At 35.5% G+C, this 21,127-nt stretch overlaps 1 protein-coding gene and 1 long non-coding RNA gene across 6 annotated transcripts in view; one reads left to right on the top strand and one right to left on the bottom strand.

Annotated features, from left to right (window-relative positions):
* LOC101747065 (mucin-2) overlaps positions 1-21,127 on the top strand; it is a 91,333-nt gene that overhangs the window by 42,116 nt on the left and 28,090 nt on the right. The gene's annotated exons all lie outside the window — the stretch shown is intronic.
* Positions 1,087-21,127, bottom strand: part of LOC134199126 (uncharacterized) — a 35,229-nt gene continuing 15,188 nt past the window's right edge. Inside the window, exon 2 of the long non-coding RNA XR_009973479.1 lies at positions 1,087-1,313. This is a non-coding gene — a long non-coding RNA (uncharacterized LOC134199126). The remainder of the gene's footprint in view (positions 1,314-21,127) is intronic.

The following is a 21,127-nucleotide window of genomic DNA, read 5'->3' as shown; positions in this document are numbered from 1 at the left end:
GCTGACATTAGGTAAATAAAAAATCTTTCGAGAAGCCATGGCGACGGTATCGCTTATGACATTACAAAAAATTGTAATAAAGCGAATTTTTTTAAAGGTTTTAATGTTTCTTTTATTCTTAAACATAAATGACGTTTTAATATTTTGAAATTTTACGAGGAGATACTCGCAAAGAATAAATATAAAAATAGAAGATCCATCACCGCATGTACTTGGCAACTGCTGATAATGTTGTATCAACTAGAGTGTTCGCTGGTAAATGGTACATTACACCGTTTTCTATTATCTTTAACTGCTACCACCACCACCTGTCTTTGTTTTCTGGGACATCCAAGTTGTACAGGAACTGTAATAATGTGTTTTTCTTTATTGCTTACATGGGTGGATTAGCTCATAGCCCACCTGGTGTTAAGTAGCTACTGGAGCCCATAAACATCTGCAACGTAAATGGTGGTGGTACCTACCCGTGCGGAATCACAAGAGGTCCTACCATCAGTAATGTGACTCAATTTTATTTATGTCACAGTAGACTGACGCTTAATCGATTCTTACCTCTAAGACAATTGAAATTGCGCCTAAAACAAAGGTTATTGAGGTCAGTTTTAATACGTACTTCATAGATAAAAATCTTAATTTCCTAACTGACATGTCGCTCTCATCAATACATTAAATAACATAACAAAATGACCGGAAGACTATACCGATGTAACGACCAAAAATATGTAATTACATATGAAACGATATATGAAAGTAATTTTATCTATACTAGGTTTACATAAGAGCCTATTTCGTATAAAGCAGATCACACATAAGACGTTTTGATACGAATCTGATTTCGTTAGCAATTGTTTTAAAGTGATAATTTTAAGAGGTTATGGCTTTATATTATATAATAGAGCTTCATATGCTGTCGAAATAGAAAGGATTTAATAAATTATTTTTATGAATATAGTATTTGGAATGAGAAGCTGAGAAGTACGCGTTTGGGATGGTATGGACATGTGATGAGACGAAATGAAAATGAGGTTGGTGTTGCGTCTATTTCTTAGATGTATCTTGAGGTGGCCAAGAAAATGAATAAATGCGTTTACTTCTTCAAATACTCATTATATTGTTTTTAATTATTTTACAAATACAAAATTGAAATGCGCGTCCATCTTTTTTCTTCGTGTTATAATAATTTTAAATTTTGACAATTGGTGCCACTGTTGCGTTTCCTGTTTTGTGATTGGTTCGTGCGATATGACGTCATCGTTGGCCAATCACAGCCATCAATGTATCACGTGACGTTGATTCGTTAACATGCTCCCGGCCTTGGAAGCACCAGGTTCCAACAATTGGCGGTGATCATTCAGGAACACAGCAGCTGCTATCGTGCGTAATCATTCTTCATGTAAGGGTAGCGGACAGATTTTGGAGAATGCCCGTCTCACAATCCCATCCGCTTTGCGAATATCAGCCACACGTGACAATCTGTCTTTGCCTGGATATGTTTTGATAATTCGTCCCAAGCTCCATTTCAATGGCGGTAAGTTGTCATCTTTTATAAGAACCAACATGTTTTCCTTGAGCTCACCCTTAAGTTGGTACCATTTGCTCCTGGTTTGCATCTCTGACACGTATTCTTTAGCCCAGCGGCTCCAGAAGTGCTGGCAGATCTGTTCAACTCTCTGGTATCTGGTAAGTCGACTAGCCGGAACATCGTGAAGGTCATCAGGTACAGGTGCAGTTAGCGGACGGCCAACCAAAAAATGAGCTGGGGTAAGTGGAAGAAAATCCTGTGGATCTGAGGACATAGGGTTTAAAGGTCGGGAGTTGAGGACAGTTTCAACCTGCGATAGTACTGTGCTCATTTCTTCAAATGTAAGGTGTGCGTTGCCAACCACACGCCACAAATGATACTTACAGCTTTTAACACCAGCCACCCACAAGCCACCAAAATGACTAACATAATACGGTATCAATCTAAAATTTATATTTTGAGAAATCGCGTATGCCTTAATGTCATCTGAACATCAAATTAAAACTTTGCGAATTCATTCATTGCGCCTACAAAGTTGCGCCCGTTATCGGAGTATATTTCAATAGGTTTTCCTCGACGTGAAATGAACCTCTTCAGTGCCAACAGATAAGCATCTGATGAAAGGTCGGTCACAAGCTCGAGATGTACGGCGCGTGAAGCAAAACATACAAATAAACATATATTATATACGATTTTTGTAATCTTGCTCCCCTACCCCTACGATTTAAAATGAACACTGGTCCTGCATAATCCACTCCACAGCGTAAGAAGGGAAAACCTGGCTGCAGTCGTTCTCGAGGCAGATTCCCCATTATGGGATTAACAGTTACTGCGCGCAATCGGGCACACTTCATACAACTATGTACCACCTTCTTGGCAAGATTACGACCTCCAATAGGCCACCATGACTCTCGTAACGTATACAAAAGAAGTTGCGGCGCAGCATGCATCATTCGAGTGTGTTCATATTTAAACAATAAAACTGTAAAATTATGTTTAGAATGTAACAAAATAGGATGACGTTTATCGTAGCTAAAGTCGAGTGAATTCTGAATACGTCCACCGACGCGTATTAAAAGATTATTATCAATAAATAAATTCAATTTTAATAACTGAGCACTAGCTTTTATTTTTTCTCTTTTTACTAAAGACCCGTATATATCAGGGAAAGATTCTTGTTGACAAAATTTAACTAAAATTATTTCAGCACAATTAAGCTCATTTAATGTTAATAAACCAGTCCGTTTGTTATTCTTGTAACGCGCATTGTTTATAAAACGCAATACATACGCTGCTGCACGCTTCATTCTTATGAACTGAGAGTATCTAGAAAATGGATATAGAATATTATCATTATTACAATTAGCTACTTGACAAGCAATATTTGACCTTAGTTCAGGTAAATCTTCTTCATTTAGATATTTATTATTGACTACATTTGGTACCTCAAAATTGGAATCTTTCAAAAATTCAGGGCCTTCCCACCATAATGATGATGTACTAAGCGTATCTAGACCTATACCTCGCGAAACCAGGTCAGCTGGGTTTTATTTTCCAGATACATGGCGCCATGGATGATCTTTCGTTAAGCAATGAATTTCTGCAGTTCTATTTTGAACATATGATTTCAGTAAGTTAGTCGGCATACCCAACCACCCCAGGACAATAGTTGAGTCTGTCCAGAACACAACCTTATTGAAATTAGAACGCAAAGATTCATTAATTTTTTTATATAGTCTCGCACCTAGAACAGCGCCGCATAGTTCCAACCTAGGTATAGTTATAGCTTTAAGCGGAGCCACTTTACCTTTAGAACACAATAAACGCGTAACAACGCTTGAATCTTTATCAATAGTACGAATATAAGCGCAAGCACCATAGGCTGTTTGCGAAGCGTCTGTAAATATATGTAGTTCTATACATATGGGTTCAATACACATAGCATAGCGCGGTATGTGTATGTTATTTAACAATGATAGGCAAGAAACAAACCGATCCCATGATTGCGCGACGTCACAAGGAACCGGTTCATCCCAATTAAGTTTCAACAGCCAACATTTTTGTAATAATATCTTAGCGATAGTAATAACTGGACTAATTAAACCTAAGGGGTCATAAATTTGTGATGCGCCCATAAAATAATGCGTTTCGTAATGATGTTGTTGGCATCATACTTAATTTGCGTGTAAAACATTAATTCATCCAATACCTAAAGTTTTGCTTTGAACGTTATCTCCTGCTAGGCCGAGTTTTTTTTTTAACATTTTGCGCGTCGTCATTAGTAGCGCAGTCAAAGTTACAAATCCATTTACGTAAAATTAAATAAGCCGATTTTAAAGCCTTCGCAAATTTGATTTAATCTTGAAATACTATTTTCAATACAAATTAAGTCGTCCACGTAAAAATTATCATTAGGTTTCTTTCACGTACGGAACCTCACACTCTTGCGCTAAATGTTTTAAACACACCGTGATGAGGTAAAAAATAATGTGGTGTTTGATAACTATGTACAAGACTCATGTGGCCTAAGTTAATGTATTTGTGTATAAAGTTGATCTACATTTGTTTGTAACTAGGATTGCGTTGCAGCCTTTTCTCTAAGGCATAAAAACGACGTTCAGCTTGTGTGCGCGTGTCACCTTCACAACTTCGGAGAGTGCTTAAACGGAAATCGAACCTTAAGCCGCCCGTCGGCCATCCATGAGGCTGTTTTAATAAAGTGCTCCTCACAAGCGCGCTTCTCGTTACTTAACTTAGGAAAATTAATTGGTAATTCTTCGATTTCCCAAAAATTGCGTATATAATTGATCTAATGAGCATGTGTCACTGTCAACGGTTTGCGTAAAGTTGCAGCTAACATGTCTTTGTTTGCGTGTAATAGATTGAAATGAGCCCGAGATTATCCAACCAAGATGCGTATTTTGTAGATAGGGGCCATTTTTAAGTCGCATTTTACCTTCTCTAACTAATTCCCAAAACAAATCCGCGCCTATTAATAAGTCAATCGGCTGACTATCATAAAACGTTGGATCTGCAAGTACAATGTTATCCGGTATGGTAAACAAATTAACGTTATATGTCTTCATAGGTAAGTTTGATGTTATTTGTGGTAGAATTAAACACTGAATGCGTGCAGTATAACTACCAGTGCGTGATTGGATCTCAATATCACAGGACTGCGAACACTGTGTTATTGTATTCCCTACGCCGTGGATTTTTTGAGTGGACTGTAATATAGGTGGATTTAATTTGTCACAAAGTGTTTGTGTGATGAATGAACGTTCGCTGCCACTATCGAGTAGAGCGCGCGCTTGATGGTAAACACCCGACTGGCTACGTATTTCTACAATAGCTGTGGACAGCAAAACTGGTTGCGCTGGATGCATGCTATCAATTGTGTCAGTAGTTTGCGCCTGAAAAGAGTGTGCGTTCGAATTATCTTTCGTATTAGACGGGACTACTGATTGTTCACAAGATGGCAACGTAACTTTAGGGAAACTATGATCATAATTTTTAATTACATCGCAAATTAACGAATTATGTTTTTGATCACATTTTCGACATGGCCCGAACACACAGGTGTCAACAGTATGTCCTGGACGCATGCAATTAGGGCACAACTGTTTAGTTTGGATAAATTTTAATCTATTTTGTACACTAAGGTCCAAAAACTTTTGACATGAATATAGCGGATGTAAATCATTACACATTATACAGGGTCTGTAATTACGTGCATTCTTTCCTTGTGATTTATTATTATTATTTGGTTTATTTGAAACTATATTGCAATGAAATTTAGATGTTAACTGGTTACTGAATTGCTTTTTATTATTGTCTGTCGCGCTATATACGCCTGCTTTACTGTGTGATACTATAAGTGTTTCCAAAATATCCGCCCTATTTCTAAGAAACTGAAGTAAGTCATTTAGTTGAACTACAGTTTTGGTGTTATTGGTTGATGTAATTAAACTACACTTATGCTGTTCCCATTCCCGTTCGGTAATGGAATCAAATTTTGTGACAATGATGTAAATGATTAACGTATCCCAATACTCTGTAGGTTCCCCTAAAAGCTTTAAAGCGCGAAGGTTTTTTAAAATATTATCAATTAATCTGCGTAATTGCACTGGTGATTCTTTAGTCAACGATTGCATGGTAAACATGGATTTGACATGGTTATGTACTAATAGTTTCGTATTATCAAATCGATTTAACAGTAGTTCCCAAGCAACTTTATAATTATTAGCAGAGAATTCTATGGAATCTATGACCGATTTAGCGTTCCCGGACAAAGACGATTTTAAATAATGAAATTTTTGAATTTCTGTAATTGTTTCACTATTATGTATCAATGACAAAAATGTATCGCGGAACTCTAACCAGTGCTCATATAAGCCGTCAAAGGTGGGGACAGATATAGTGGGTAATTTAATACTTTTGGAACTTGTAATCGGTGGTTCAGACATCATACCTTTTGACTTTTCATCAGCGGTGGTCAGACATTCAGCAAGGGCAAGAATATTATAATATTTTTGCTCGAAATCTTCACGCGATTCTAACTGTTTTTCAATATCAATTTCAACACTAATGTCTTCTATTTGAGTCTGAACGAGGTTAAAATCATTCATTAAACTTTGCGATCCTGCCATCCGCAGTTTTAGCTCGGTACGTTGATGAATAGTTAATTCTACACCTTCGAATGAATTCACGTATTTTCCAAAGTTATTCAAACGACATTTAATAGATGCGCGTTTTTTTGTAAGATCTTTCATCAATAATTCTACCTTATGATCTGATGTAGTCATTGTGGAAACAAGTAAATGGTGGTGTACTTACAGTTTTTAAATAATAAAACAACAAAGTACGTACGTACGCAAAATGAAAAACAAAAAGGGTTTGAAGAAAGCAGAGTACTACTATATACGCGAAGGGGAAAAATTTTTTGCAAATTTTGGTTAGCACGCCTTGCCAAAGCACTGTAATCTTGCGAATTTGGTGAGATTTTTCGAATTTTCCTTTTCAATGGCCGATGCGTCTCTCAAGTAAGCGTCTGGTTCAACTTAATTGATGATCCGGTGCTGAAGGTCCAATAGAAATGTTGCGTCTATTTCTTAGATGTATCTTGAGGTGGCCAAGAAAATGAATAAATGCGTTTACTTCTTCAAATACTCATTATATTGTTTTTAATTATTTTACAAATACAAAATTGAAATGCGCGTCCATCTTTTTTCTTCGTGTTATAATAATTTTAAATTTTGACAATTGGTGCCACTGTTGCGTTTCCTGTTTTGTGATTGGTTCGTGCGATATGACGTCATCGTTGGCCAATCACAGCCATCAATGTATCACGTGACGTTGATTCGTTAACAGTTGGTAAGAAAATGTTAACTATGAATGTGGATATAGAGGAATGGGTAGACCTAAGAAGATATGGATGGATTGCGTGAAAGACGATATGGGTAAGAGGGGAGTGAACGAAGAAATGGTATATGATAGAAGAGTATGGAAGGAGAAAACATGTTGCGCCGACCCCAGATGACTGGGAGAAGGGCAGGATAATGATGATGATGAGTATTTGGAATGACGTAAAATCTTAAACCAATATACATTTTCAATTATTTATATTTTAGCCCCAAACAACAATCAACATTTCAATATACTAGTGGTCCCGCCGTAGTCAAAATTCGACTATAATTAATTTAAATTATAAGTTTGAACATTATTAAGGTTCTATTGTCAAATGCTATTTATTCTACTTATATAATCAGAGATTTTGCCAAGACTACACTGTAGACAAATAATTTATATCTATACTTCCATATCTATATCTATACTAATATTATAAAGAGGAAAGATTTGTTTGTTTGTTTGTATTGAATAGGCTCCGAAACTACTGAACCGATTTGAAAAATTCTTTCACTGTTTGTAAGCTACACTATCCCCGAGTGACATAGGCTATATTTTTTTATAAAAAAAATAATAATAATAGATAAAAACAAATATTATTTGAATGAAAATAAAAGTTCATTAAACTATATTTATAATTTTATATTTTTAGAAACCTGACGCCAATATAAGGGTTAATACACATTAACCCTTACACGTATATTATAATTTTTTATTTCGAATTTTTTGTGACCCGAGCGAAGCCGGAGCGGGCCGCTATATTAAATATAAACAATATTAACCTATTCTCTATTCGACCACAGACTGAGCAATAACAAAAGATTGACAATAAACATGGAGCATATATATGTATGTGTGTGTATCAAACACATGGTAGTGTGTATATGTATAATGTTTTTGTTATTGATTTAATGTATTTTCAATGCACGGTTTTTAAAAAATAATAGCATTCTGCACTGCTTCTCTATATTCTCTATAAGTGTGGGAAATTTGATACTCCTCCGTCCGCGCTTAATTTTTGTTAAAAGGGTACAAAGCTTTTGCTTCACGTATTAATATATAGATTTTTTTTTATTGCCTAGATATGTGGACGAGCTCACAGCCCACCTAGTGTTAAGTGGTTACTGGAACCCATAGACATCTACAACGTAAATGCGCCACATACCTTGAGATATAAGTTCTAAGGTCTCAGTATAATTACAACGGCTGCCCCACCCTTCAAACCAAAACGCATTACTGCTTCACGGCAGAAATAGGCGGGGCGGTGGTACCTACCCGTGCGGACTCACAAGAGGTCCTACCACCAGTATAGATAAACACAAACAGATAATAACTCAAATTAATATTCACGAATTGAGTAATTTCTTAGGTTTTCAGACAGATTAGACTCTTTAACCGTATGCATACCCTGGAATTGCTGATGCCCATGAGCCACGTTGACGATAAGCTTACCTAATCAGGAGCTTCGCCTTTTCGTCTATCTAACAATGCAAAATAACTTATACCAAAAACAAATTACATCTCGTTCCACAAAGAAATCAGTAATCACGAAAACTAAAATCATTGTTTGGAAATCAAAAAATAACGCAATAACTATTCATTTACTGTTTAATAACAGGCAACCAAGATTTTTCTTTTTTTCACAAAACAAAATATTAAAGCTCCGTGATACAATGCAAACTGTTTTGAGTAGGTCTGGAACTTCCAAGGAACTTATGTTAAATTATGATAGTATTGATGTAACAAACAAACACGTTGAGCCTTTAATGCTAGTGTTAGCTACTTTGGGCAGCCATTTTTGACACAAGTTTTTTTTTATTGCCCTTATAGGCTGACGATCTCACAGCCCACCTGGTGTTGAGTGGTTACTGGAGCCTATAGACAGCTACAGCGTAAATGCGCCACTCACCTTGAGGTATAAATTCTAAGGTCTCAGTATAGTGACAACGGCTGCCCCACCCTTCAAACCGAAACGCATTACTGCTTCACGGCAGAAATAGGCAGGGTAGTGGTACCTACCCGCGCGGACTCACAAGATGTCCTACCACCAGTAATTACGTGGTTACCGTCTCCTATAGACGTTAGCAATGCCAGAGACACAGCCAAGCCCCTGCCTACAGATTTCCTATACGACAACTTAACTAATTTTAAGTAATATTATTTCATTATAAAAATAGGTATACGCCTCTGAAATCGACATAACCATTGATATAGGCTACTGTAACTAAAATATGCAACTAGTGCTTATTGTGTATGTGTAGTGGTGGCTAATACCAAAACCAATAAAACAGAAAGTGTGTACACGTGTACATAAAATAACCTATTATAATAAAAATTCGAAATTCAATCTTAGTATAGATCAGAAGCAACTGTGCGGTCGCTGTTACGATCGTACAATATTTTTCAATTTGCAATCTTATTAACGATTATGTAAGACTGGTTTTTGGAATTACAGCACCTCTCTCAGACAGAAGAGCCTCAGTCGAACAAAACAAAAGCCTACAGTGTGTTTAGTTCGAGTTTTTTAACGTTCTCGATAACGTAAAAGTTAACTCAAATTTGTATGCAGTTGGAACAGCACCCCTAGCGTCAAACGTAGGCAAACGTTCCAACTCCATGACTAAAGTTATTAGATGAAGTGAATCTTAATGTTGCTACGCTGTGCTTACCTAAGCTCCATTACCTCCTATCTACATGAATACAGATAATGAATACAGATCACTGGTGCTAGGACCTCTTGTGAGTCCGCACGGGTAGGTACCACCGTCCTGCCTATTTCTGCCGTGAAGCAGTAATGCGTTTCGGTCTGAAGGGTGTGGCAGCCGTTGTAACTATACTGAGATCTTAGAGCTTATATCTCAAGGTGGGTGGCGCATTTACGTTGTAGATGTCTATGGGCTCCAGACTAAATATTGTTTGTCTTTGTTAATATTTTTTATAGTGTAGTTTTGGCGAAATTTGTGATTATAGAAGTATAAAATACAATCATAATAGTGTACAAACTTACAATTCCAATTAATTATAGTCGAATTTCGACTACTGCGGGACCTCTAGTTTATTTTAAACGACACAAAAATAATTTGCAAACACATTGAATTGATTTAAAATGAGTCGCCCCATCCCTAGTGTACAATTCGTTTTAAAATAGATGCAGCGAATTGGGTAATTCATTACTGTTAACATAAAGTGGTCATTAGTCTAAAGATCAGATCAATGGATCTATTTAATTTTATTAGTAGATCCTACGGAATTTTTCCTTTTTTTTCTGCGATATTAAAACTGCCCAAGGGATAGCTGTGTCGCTACTTATCTTAAAGCACCCCCCTTTCGATTAAATAAAGAGATATTAGACCAGCAGATTGCCATACTGTCATAGACTCTATAATAACTCAGCATGAGCTATTTGTTGTGATTTGGCGATTACCTGATAAACATATTATACTATTACTGGTGGTAGGACCTCTTGTGAGTCCGCACGGGTAGGTACCACCACTCTGCCTATTTCTACCGTGAATCAGTAATGCGTTTTGGTTTGAAGGGTGGAGCAGCCGTTATAACTATATTTAGTTGGGCGAAATATCAGCTTTCTGATGTCAAGAATCAAATAAATCAAATTGACTGATGATATCCCTAAAATAATCATTAATCAAAACGTAACTATGATGGGTTCATAGAACAATTAGTGGTTTCCGGCTGTGAACCAAACTACTGACCTTCCGCTATCCGGTAATCGAAAGAAGGCTAGAACACCATCATGAGATACATATTTCGTGCGTTGCGCAATTTTGAAGCTGACTGTACTAGATGATGTAATGTCGCTTAGAAAAGTACCGACACCTCATATATTGAATGGTTGAAATTATATGGATGAAGTTTTTTTTGACTCTGATAGCCACAAATCGGTGGGCCATAACACAATACACTAAAAAAAACACAAATAAATACCAGGCCTTTTTTGTAATCCGTATTTTTCTGACACTAATCAGACATGAGTTCATTTTAATACGCTTTTATTAGCTTCAGACGTATGAATGTATGTTTGTAACAGAATCTTTGAACATGATTTTGACCCCCTTCAAAACGTCGGATTAATTCGAAATTTGGTATACATATTAAGGACCAATGACATTCAATACTTTAAAAAAAAGGGAAAAAAAAAATTGAAAAAATTGAATTTCAACTAAAAAATGAAAAATAAATACTAGTAAAAAAAACTAACAAAATACGCTTTTAATAGAAAATCCAACTAAAAAACTATTATTTTTTAGTTATAGTTTAGAGGATGGAATAATCAATATACAACTCCACCCTAAAACTGGGCTATACGCTGGCTTACTCAACTCCAATAAGGTACACTCGCCTGCCTATTACTAACAATAAAACTAAATCTAAGTAGTAATAACGTAATTTATGCTTCGTCTTTCGCCACGCGTTCTTCAATGTCAATGAAATTAAGGCGCACACAGCACTTTACTTCACGACTGTATATAACAGTATTGAATGAAAGCAAGGTCGTACATCCGCGCATCTCGTGTTGCCCGTGCAGATATTATGCGCTGATTTTTTTATTTACTATGTTCGTCAGAACTCTTTAAGTGAGATTTGAAATAGTCACGACAATAGATGGAATTTTGTGGCTGAACTAAAACAGATCGACAGCTTGTAATCTGTCATGGTGCGGCCGTCTATTTATGCTGTGCAATGTGGACAATGAAAAGCTGAATATCAAGAAATACAACAGCCATTCAAATGCGAAAAACGGGAGCCGTGTGCTTAGTGTGAGTTTTTTAACGCTATCGATAGCGTAAAAGTTAACTCAAATTTGTATGGAGTGGGATCGTTTGCCTACGTTTGCCGTTAGGGACGCTGTTCCAACTGCATACAAAATTGGATTAACTTTTACGTTATCGAGAACGTTAAAAAACTCGCACTAAGCTCCACCGGTCTCACCGATCTGTATTAGTTTTTTTTTTAAAGGAATTTTATGACCTGGTAACTAAGACCTTTAGGCCATGTCTTATTTTAATTGATATTCTTATTTTTACGAAAAATGATAATGTGGAGTGAAATGAAATGAAGATGATTATCTGAATTAGTAGATGTCGATTGATGCAGATATATTTTTGTCGCTTAGACAAGGCCAGCTGTAATGCTATCGTCCACCTTCAGTTATAAGAACTGTTGACGTAACGGAGATTTTTAAAGGCGGTAAACACGATTGCTTCTCTATCGAAATTGGTAGCAAGTTGGGCGGTACAGACCAGTGAGTGCTCAGAACAAGTACTATCAGATACCAGATTTTCACCTTACATCTTAAGGTTGGCTACGCTATCCACGTTACAATTTCCATGGATCTCTGTAACCCGCTAATGGGACCACAGCGCCGCCAAATAAAATAGTTAATATTTAAACGTATGCATACAATTCGTTAATTAAATAATGATATGTTCTCATACAGTCCTTATCGTTTCATTGAAGGTATCAAATATCAACACATACATATATAGATCGTTATCTAGAACATCCTCTTTCTTACGAATTCAGTTAAATAGACTGTGAATTTCGTTCGCCCTGATTAATGAATACAAAGGAATGTTCTTGAACTGTAATTGGGTGGTAAATTATCCGTTAAGACCAATCGAAATAAATATCATTTAAAAAGAGTAAAAAAAAGTTTAAATATAAAATAATGCCATTTTAAAATCGATGCCTCCAATGAACACTAACTACTCTAACTCCAAATTCGTAGGTTTACAGGAGGAGAGTTTAAATGAAAAAAGTTGATAAATTCAAATTCTAATTCAAATCTTTATTATTGCAGATATATTTATGGTTTTTTCTTGTGTAACTAACTGATTTACTCTTGCTTCGAACCCCATCAATAATAATTAATTTGTAATACTTTTAAAATAGTGAAGCGATTTGTGTGAAAAACGAAAATTAAAAAATTTTGAGTTCGAGTAGTGTTCATTGGAGGCATCGAGATATTCTCTGTACTAGCTCCTCAAAGGAGAAAAGAAACGCTACAAAATTTAGTCTAAAAAGGCAACGATATTCCATATTTGCTTTAGAGAAAGCAGCCAAGTAATCCAGCGTGTAATTTTACAATTTATCTCTGTTTCTCTTTGTTGATTTTATAAAATAAAGAGAGACGGATAGCTGTGCCAATTAGCAAATACGAGGCTAACACCCCCACTTTACGTGTTAGAGATAAGATTCGCTTTTTAAACACATAAAATTCGCGACGATCATCAATTTCTGTTTGTCACGCTTAATAAAATTTCATACCGGTTGCGACGTATTGAAAAATGATTTTTGTTTTATTAAATTTCTCGACTGGCAATCGTCAAACAATTAACATTGGCGGATATGAAGGGCAACTTCATTGGTTTTTGGACATTGGTTTTACTTGCAAAACTTAACAAAATTAGTGTTCCCAATGTTCCAAATTCGATTATAATCATTGAAACCTTACAATTTGGGTTTATATTCTGTATCATATTCACTCTTTGGTTTTCTTGTTGTTATGTTATATAAATGAGAATTAGAAGGGCGTCCAAAAAATTTTTGATGACAACATTATAACTAATAAACAAAAAAAATTCGTTTGAAATAAGAAGGAGAAAATATACTGTTTTTACCTAAAAAATTTTTAATTAAACACTGAAACTCTACAATAGCTATTAAATGAACAAAAAACGAATAAAATCAGTTCACACCAAGAGGGAAGTTGGCATTTAACTGTTTTGCCTTTGCCTGTGCATACATAGAAATTAACCAAACCAATGCCTGTAGAATAAAATAATGATGAACCTGAATACATACGTAATTACAGGGTCTCTTAATAGCCCATTCTGCTCCAATAAGTAAAAAAATAATGTAACACGACCATAATCAAAAATACCAACCAATGATGTTTTTGGAGCTCATCTAAGCTCAAGAGTTCATTTGGCCAATGTTAACCATTTAAGGGGAATGCCCACTCTCCATTGTGTGCTAGGCCCAAAATGAACAACAAATATTACTATAAAAATGAAGTGCTTCAAATTCTTAAATGTATTGGATATCTAAAAAATATATTGAAATTATGGCCACTATTATAAAAATACAATAAAATAAAAATAAAAATTAGTTTTGAGGTTAGTTTTCTATATAGATAATTGTCGGATCAAGAACTTTTCTTTTCTTAATGTTTAATTTATTAATTATGATAAGAGAGATGTTTCTAATGTATTTTTATCCAATTGTAGTTATTACGGTATACAACAACACACATGCTGGCAATATTTTGCCGGCATCAAAAACATCAACCTTGTTTTTTCAATAGAGTTACTTTTTTTAAACTACTTATTGTAAACTGTAGTGGCGCTTATTTGGAGGAAAGTAAATGCATATTTATTTATGCCTAAATTAATGCACTAAGTATTTTTTCTCTAATCTATTGTTCACTTTAGGCCTGATATGGACATTCCCCTTTACCCGTACATTTTTACTCGATCATAAAATACTTTTGTAACAATGTTGTAACTAAGAAAAAAGCTTAATTTCATTGTCGTTCTACATTGAAATTAAAAATGATTAGCATTTTATGAGCACGTAATATCCATTATGAATTTTATTACAAGTTTAGATTACATATTATGTCTATCCCACGAAGAATCGCTCGTGATGGGTTTTTTTTTCAATTCGCTCTCACAATTCACGCTTCCTACACGCAGCTCAGACAGTGTTCACGTTTACATAATTCTAATTCGGTTTCCAATAGAATTGTACACAAATTGTTTATGTTTTATTATTGTCACTTTCATCTGCTGCCACAGTATTTATAAGATTTAGGTAGGCTGAATTGAAATATTATTTTTCTGAGTATAGTTTTAAATTTGTTTTATGTATGTATTACATTTTCACGTTGATTGTACTATTATGATTTTGAAAAAGAAATGATCATTTCGTAAAATTTGCAACAATAATTATGAAAAAAAAAGAGAGAAATGGAATGATTCACAAACAGCGAATAAATCATGAATCGAAGTTCAACTGTTTTTATCTCTGCCTGTACTGTAGTCAATAAATTTAATAAATAAATAACTATATTATTTTTAATTAAATAAATATGTATATTAGTCAAAATAAGAGTTAACCTGTTCTTTTTTTCAGTTTTCTTATGAATCGCGATTGAAGGGTTGATTAGATTAGATAAATTGATTAATTATTGATTTAAACAGCATACAATAATAACGGAAACAGGAAAAGTATATATTTATGTCGACGAATTATTAGGAAAACGAAACCTTGTCGTCCGTAACCATTACAACTGTAAACTTTTTTTTATGCTTAGATGGGTGGACGAGAGACCCATAGACACCTACAACGTAAATGCACCACCCACCTTGAGATATAAGTTCTAAGGTCTCAGTATAGTTGCAACGGCTGCCCCACTCTTCAAACCGAAATGCATTACTGCTTCACGGCAGAAATAGGCAGGGTAGTGGTACCTACCCGCGCCGTCTCACAACAGGCCCTACCACCAGTAAAAAAGGTAAAAGTCGTGCCACGGCATTGCCTATTATGCCACGATCAGTCCGAGATTATTAACTCAATTTGATTCACCCAGTCAAACAATCATAAAGCCTACTCTACATGCAATTTTGTCTCGTCAGATCGACATCTGAATAGTCAGACATCCAATAACAAGATCCGAAGATCAGTCGTTACTGTCATTAAACCAACAAGCTTGCATTGTGCAATGCTAGATATCATCGAATTATGTCTTTCGCTGTGTAATTGTGTGGGCAGTGTTGGGTTTGTGTCGATATCGAGGTAACTTATCGATTTAGGACACGTTTATTTTCTGATTTATCGATGTTTATCGAATGGGGTCGAATGTACGTACGGACCATCTTGTATTACTACAACTTAACTTCTTATTGACTGGACTAGCTCATAGCTTGAAAGCCACTAACCTTGGAGCACGAGGTCATAGATCACTTAATCCTATTGTATTGCGTAATGAGCATCCTATTCTTTACAACTCTGAACGCATTACTGCTTCGCTGCAGAAATAGGCAGGGTGTTAATTGATGCGAGCAATCATGAACTCCCACAATAACACTATCAAAAACACTAACATGGTACCTTTTGACTGTTCAAAATATATTGCAACTAAATAAAAGATCTAAAAAACGACGCAACATCCTCCATTGATTTTAAATCCCGTAAAAATTCAGGGAAACTGGTTAAAAGTTCAGTCATGTTTAGATCGCACTATAGCTTAGATTTTCGGTTATAATTTTAAAAATGTTTTTTTTTTTCAACTATACTTGAATACTCTGTTTAATTTAATAGATATCGTATTCAAGCGTGAGTACATCACTAGACTCAAAAAATGATTATGTCTCATCGCACATACCGTACAGTGCGGTAACCCGATAAACTGCGTGCGCGTAACCATAGATCATACGACACACGACAGCAGCGAAAGCGGATTTGCATTTTTTTTAACTGTCAATTTGTAAATAACAATTAATCTTTGTTAGATTCAACGCACACTTATCTTAGTTATACGAAGAATGTAAAGTCGTGCTTATAAATAAATTTGTAATGTCTGAAATAATAAACGCTGGAATAAATCTTAAAAACAGAGAAAAAGAGAGAAAGAGGGAGAGAATGTTATACTTTATTGCTCACCAAAATACAATAAACATTCAAAAACAGTCAACAGGCAGCTATAACTGTAGAACAGGTGATCTTATCACTAAAAATGATCCCTTCTAAACAACATTTATAAAGAAATTCTGAAAAAGATACAGTAGGTATGTTGTGGTGTACTATTAACAATATTTAGACCAAGCCGTCACGCATATTATTAAAGAAAACACACTTATACAATAAACATATCTACAATTGACATACAGTATGCAATCACTATATTATTTACATTAAAAGCAGTTAGTTATTTTATTATCTAATTGTTCTAATCGCTTCAACTTGTAAGTCGTACCACACGTTTACTTTCACTGAGAGATGCACAGAAGTCTTTCGACCGAGAAATCGTTTCAGCTATTATTTAATTACTTGCAAACATATAAGATATTATAGTCTATTATAAAGTAATATAAGTTTTTATTGAACAATTTAAGGCTTTCGAATTTGTTTTCAGTAATATGTAGTTACGGACGTATTATAAGACCCCACAGACAGGTACCAGGCCACATATTAAAATTTAGGTATTATTAGATTATTTTTTTATAGATTAGTTTATATTATTTTAGTTTTAGTAGTTTAGTTTATTATTTTATAGATTAGATTAGTTTAAAATTACAGGCAGCGGCAGAATATCAGCGATAGTTTCAGCTATCTAAAGCTGAGCCGCGGCCATTTTATCTCCACTGTCAGTATAATTAATATATTGTAATATTGTTTAGATAGAATTAGAAATTTATGTCATATTCATTGAAAAGTTATTTGTATTGTGGATTAAATAAATGTAATTATTATAATAATAATTATTATTATTCTTTCTATTTCTGGTACGATATAGTTGAAACTCATGCGTTTATTATGGCAGTATTCACATTATGATATACATGGTCTCCAGTAACCACTCAACACTGAATCGGCCGTGAGCTTTCTGATCCGCTGATAGATAGAATGAAGAAGATGAGAAGATAATAATAAATAAGATGATATAGATTACATTTTTTTTAAACAGTCTACTTACTGTCTGTCGGCAATCCATCCATTTCTCAGCTTCAAGTCAAAAGAATTTCTGTGTAGCGTACTTTTGGTAGGCTGGTGTGACCACTTCTGCCGCCTATTTCAGCCGTGAAGCAGTAATGCGTTTCGGCTTGAAGGGTGGGGCAGCCGTTGTAATTATACTGAGACCTTAGAACTTATATCTCAAGGTGGGTGGCGCATTTACGTTGTAAATGTCTATGGGCTCCAATAACCACTTAAAACCAGGTGGGCTGTGAGCTCGTCCACCCATATAAGCAATAAAAATAAATAAAAAAAAACTTTATTTAAAAATAAATCAATGCTACATAAATGTATCATATGCCTAATTGACAGTTAGTTCTAGTAACGTTAAAGTGAAATCAACACAGCACGGCCCTTGTAAGGAGGCAAAGGTAAAAGCTAAATTTGACCCCGAGGTCAAGCTTTCGTATCGTGATTCAAGTTAGACTTCAATTTAGGGCTGAAGAAAGTCAGTATTCAGTAAAATATTTTGTTAAACTTCAAAGCAGGGTTGTTAATGATCGTACGTGAAAAAAAATATGTTTGGAAATAAAATTTACATTTCATTTCTCACATGTTACAATGTTTTTTTTTTTTTAACCACGTTAACACTTTCCGTGATAAGTTCATAAAGAACTTGTGTTACAGGTACCAGATATCGGAAATAAATGTAAGATTTTTATTATACACAAACATATATTTAATATACATCCATAACCCTGGAAAAGACATTTATATTTATCATACAAATATCTTCCATTGGCGGGATTCGAACCCGCGACCCCCTAGTGTAGTGACCATGTCACTTACCACTACACCAGACGGACGTTGTAATTTGGATTTGGGCCTCACGCCTCAAGGTGGGTAGCGGCATCCAAGTTTGTGATGTCATCATCACTTTATCGCTACCCATTCTGAGATCCAAAATATGCTTCACAGTTTTTCATTTCTAATAGAGACAAAGAGTACCTTGGTTCTTTATGCTGTATCAAATCGTAGTGCTATTTGTGTCAAAGCCAAGGCTCTCAAACAATAGAACTAAAACTATACTACTGTTCAAATACAATAACGTTTTGAAATCTTTCATATCCCTAATAATGTGTACTTCCGAAATATGTTGATTTTGTTCAAGGAAACTTGACCACCGAGCTTTTTAGCTTAGACGGGTGAAGAAGCTCACGGCCCGCCTGGTGTCAAGTGGCTATCGGAGCCCATAGACATCAGCAACGTAAATGCCAACTAATCTCAGTTTTACAGTACAACGGCTACCCCATCCTTGGAACTGGAAGCATTACTGCGTATTATAGGACTGTGACAAAATATTTTTGTTACTTCAATTAAATACCTTTTCCTAAAACATGCCAATAGCCAATAAAACGTCATTAAGTATCGTAAATTTTTATTATTTTATTTTCATCTCTTTATATCAATATAAATATAACATTTTTAAGTTATAAAATTTACACAATTTTCCCCTCCCATCAATTTTTTTTTTATAAAACAAACCTATATCGTAGTACAATCCAATAATGCCAAAAACCGGTTCAAATTCCCCTTTTGACCTTACATTATCAACATCACAATTATAATTAAACACGGCGTTACAAAAACGGGTAATTTGCCGAATGCAGACCGCAGCTCGCAAACCATTTATACAAATCGTCGACTGATTGCAAACACACTATTATTCATTGTTTGTCTGTCTGTACAATTTGTGGCACACGACCAGCGATGCACCCATAATATAGAGAGCTAGTATCGTTCTCTTTATTGCTGTCCAAGGGAGGATGAGTTCAAAGTCCACCTGAAGGTTAGAGGACTTAGCTGGTCACTAAAGCCCATTGGTACCACCATAATACTGTGACTTGAGACACGAGGTCTCAAATTCTATATAATAGCCACCTCAGTCTGCGAAACGAAATGGCTACTTCGCGGCAGGAATTGATAGAATGGAGGTACCTACCTATGTGGGTAACGATACGTCATACCACTAGTAAATCCGGCTTAACAACCGCAATATGCTGGTGATACCCATTGGTCAAATGGTTACTGGAGCCCATTGACACCTATAACGTAAATGCGCCACCCACCTTGAGATATAAGTTCTAAGGTCTCAAGTATAGTTACAGCGGCTGCCACACCCTTCAAACCGAAACGCATTAGTGCTTCACCGACAGAATTAAGTAGGGCGGTGGCACCAACCCGTGCGGCCTCACAACAGGTCCTACCACCAGTAATTACGCAAATTATAATTTATCAAAATTCAAATTCAAATTCAAATTATTTATTATATAATATAAGCAATAGAAGAAAAAACGCAGCCGTTGGATGATATGGGATGGAAATTCTACTCCACCGCTATAATAAATAACAGAAATCGTATAGCTTCATTGCTGGAGTTACTCCTAAGTAATACACATTGCGAAGGCGTTTGTAATTTCACGCTCCCCCAAGCCTCTTTATCTCTGATCCGACCAGCAGACAACGATGATCGTTTTCTTGCATGATGATAAAGAGCATATTTGGAAATTTTTCATTAAATTGTTTTTTTATTAGGCTTTATCTCTGCGACTTCAAGGACAACGTAGACCAAAAGGCATTTATTTCTACAATGATGGATTATATAAAATAAAGAAGATATTATTCTGTAATTGGAAGATACGCTGCAGTCTTTGTGCAAAAATTAAACGTTTTGTGACAGTAATATTAATATTATTAATAAATTTAGTTGACTGTTTAAATTTTCTATCAAATAATTAGGTGCACTCACCTTTTACGTGGTGTGGATCTGTTACCGACATCTAATGAAATTGAATGAGGTTGAAGTTATAACCAGATTGGTACAAAGGCTAGAACGGTCGCAATTTGTGTTACTTTAAAAGATACTAGCTGTACCCGTCCGCTTCGCTGGGCATTTCAAATTAACATTATTATCTCTCACCCCCACAAAGATTCTCATCATTAAGGCCCCCACAACTGGAGTCCAACACTCATATAAATATTAGCCTATCCATTAAGTACATGTATTTTCTACATGAATACCAAGTTTCAAGTCAATGCATAGTTCAGTAGTTGTAACGGAACATCCATAAAAACCACTGTAGATTTATATATTAGTATAGATTTACATACTAGTTTGCGTAACAGACATGGCATTACTCCCTAAAGAGTTAGATGTAGAGCTCGTAAAAGCCGACCTGTTAGAACAAGGCCTACCAGTGAATTCTGTGCACCGTATGCACACCGGTCGCGGTAGGGAGCCATATAATATGGTTCTAGTCGCTCTCCAGCCTACCCCCGAGGGTAAGAAAATCTTTAACACACAGACCGTCTGTAGGCTCTCTGGTATCGCTGTCGAAGCCCCCCATAAAAAAGGCACTCCTAGCCAGTGCCATAACTGTCAATTGTATGGGCACTCTTCCCGTAACTGTCACGCGCGCCCCCGATGCGTCAAATGTTTAG

The sequence above is a fragment of the Bombyx mori genome, chromosome 7 (genome assembly GCF_030269925.1).
Source record: "Bombyx mori chromosome 7, ASM3026992v2".
NCBI classification, from domain to species: domain Eukaryota; kingdom Metazoa; phylum Arthropoda; class Insecta; order Lepidoptera; family Bombycidae; genus Bombyx; species Bombyx mori.
This window is presented reverse-complemented; position numbering and strand designations above follow the sequence as displayed.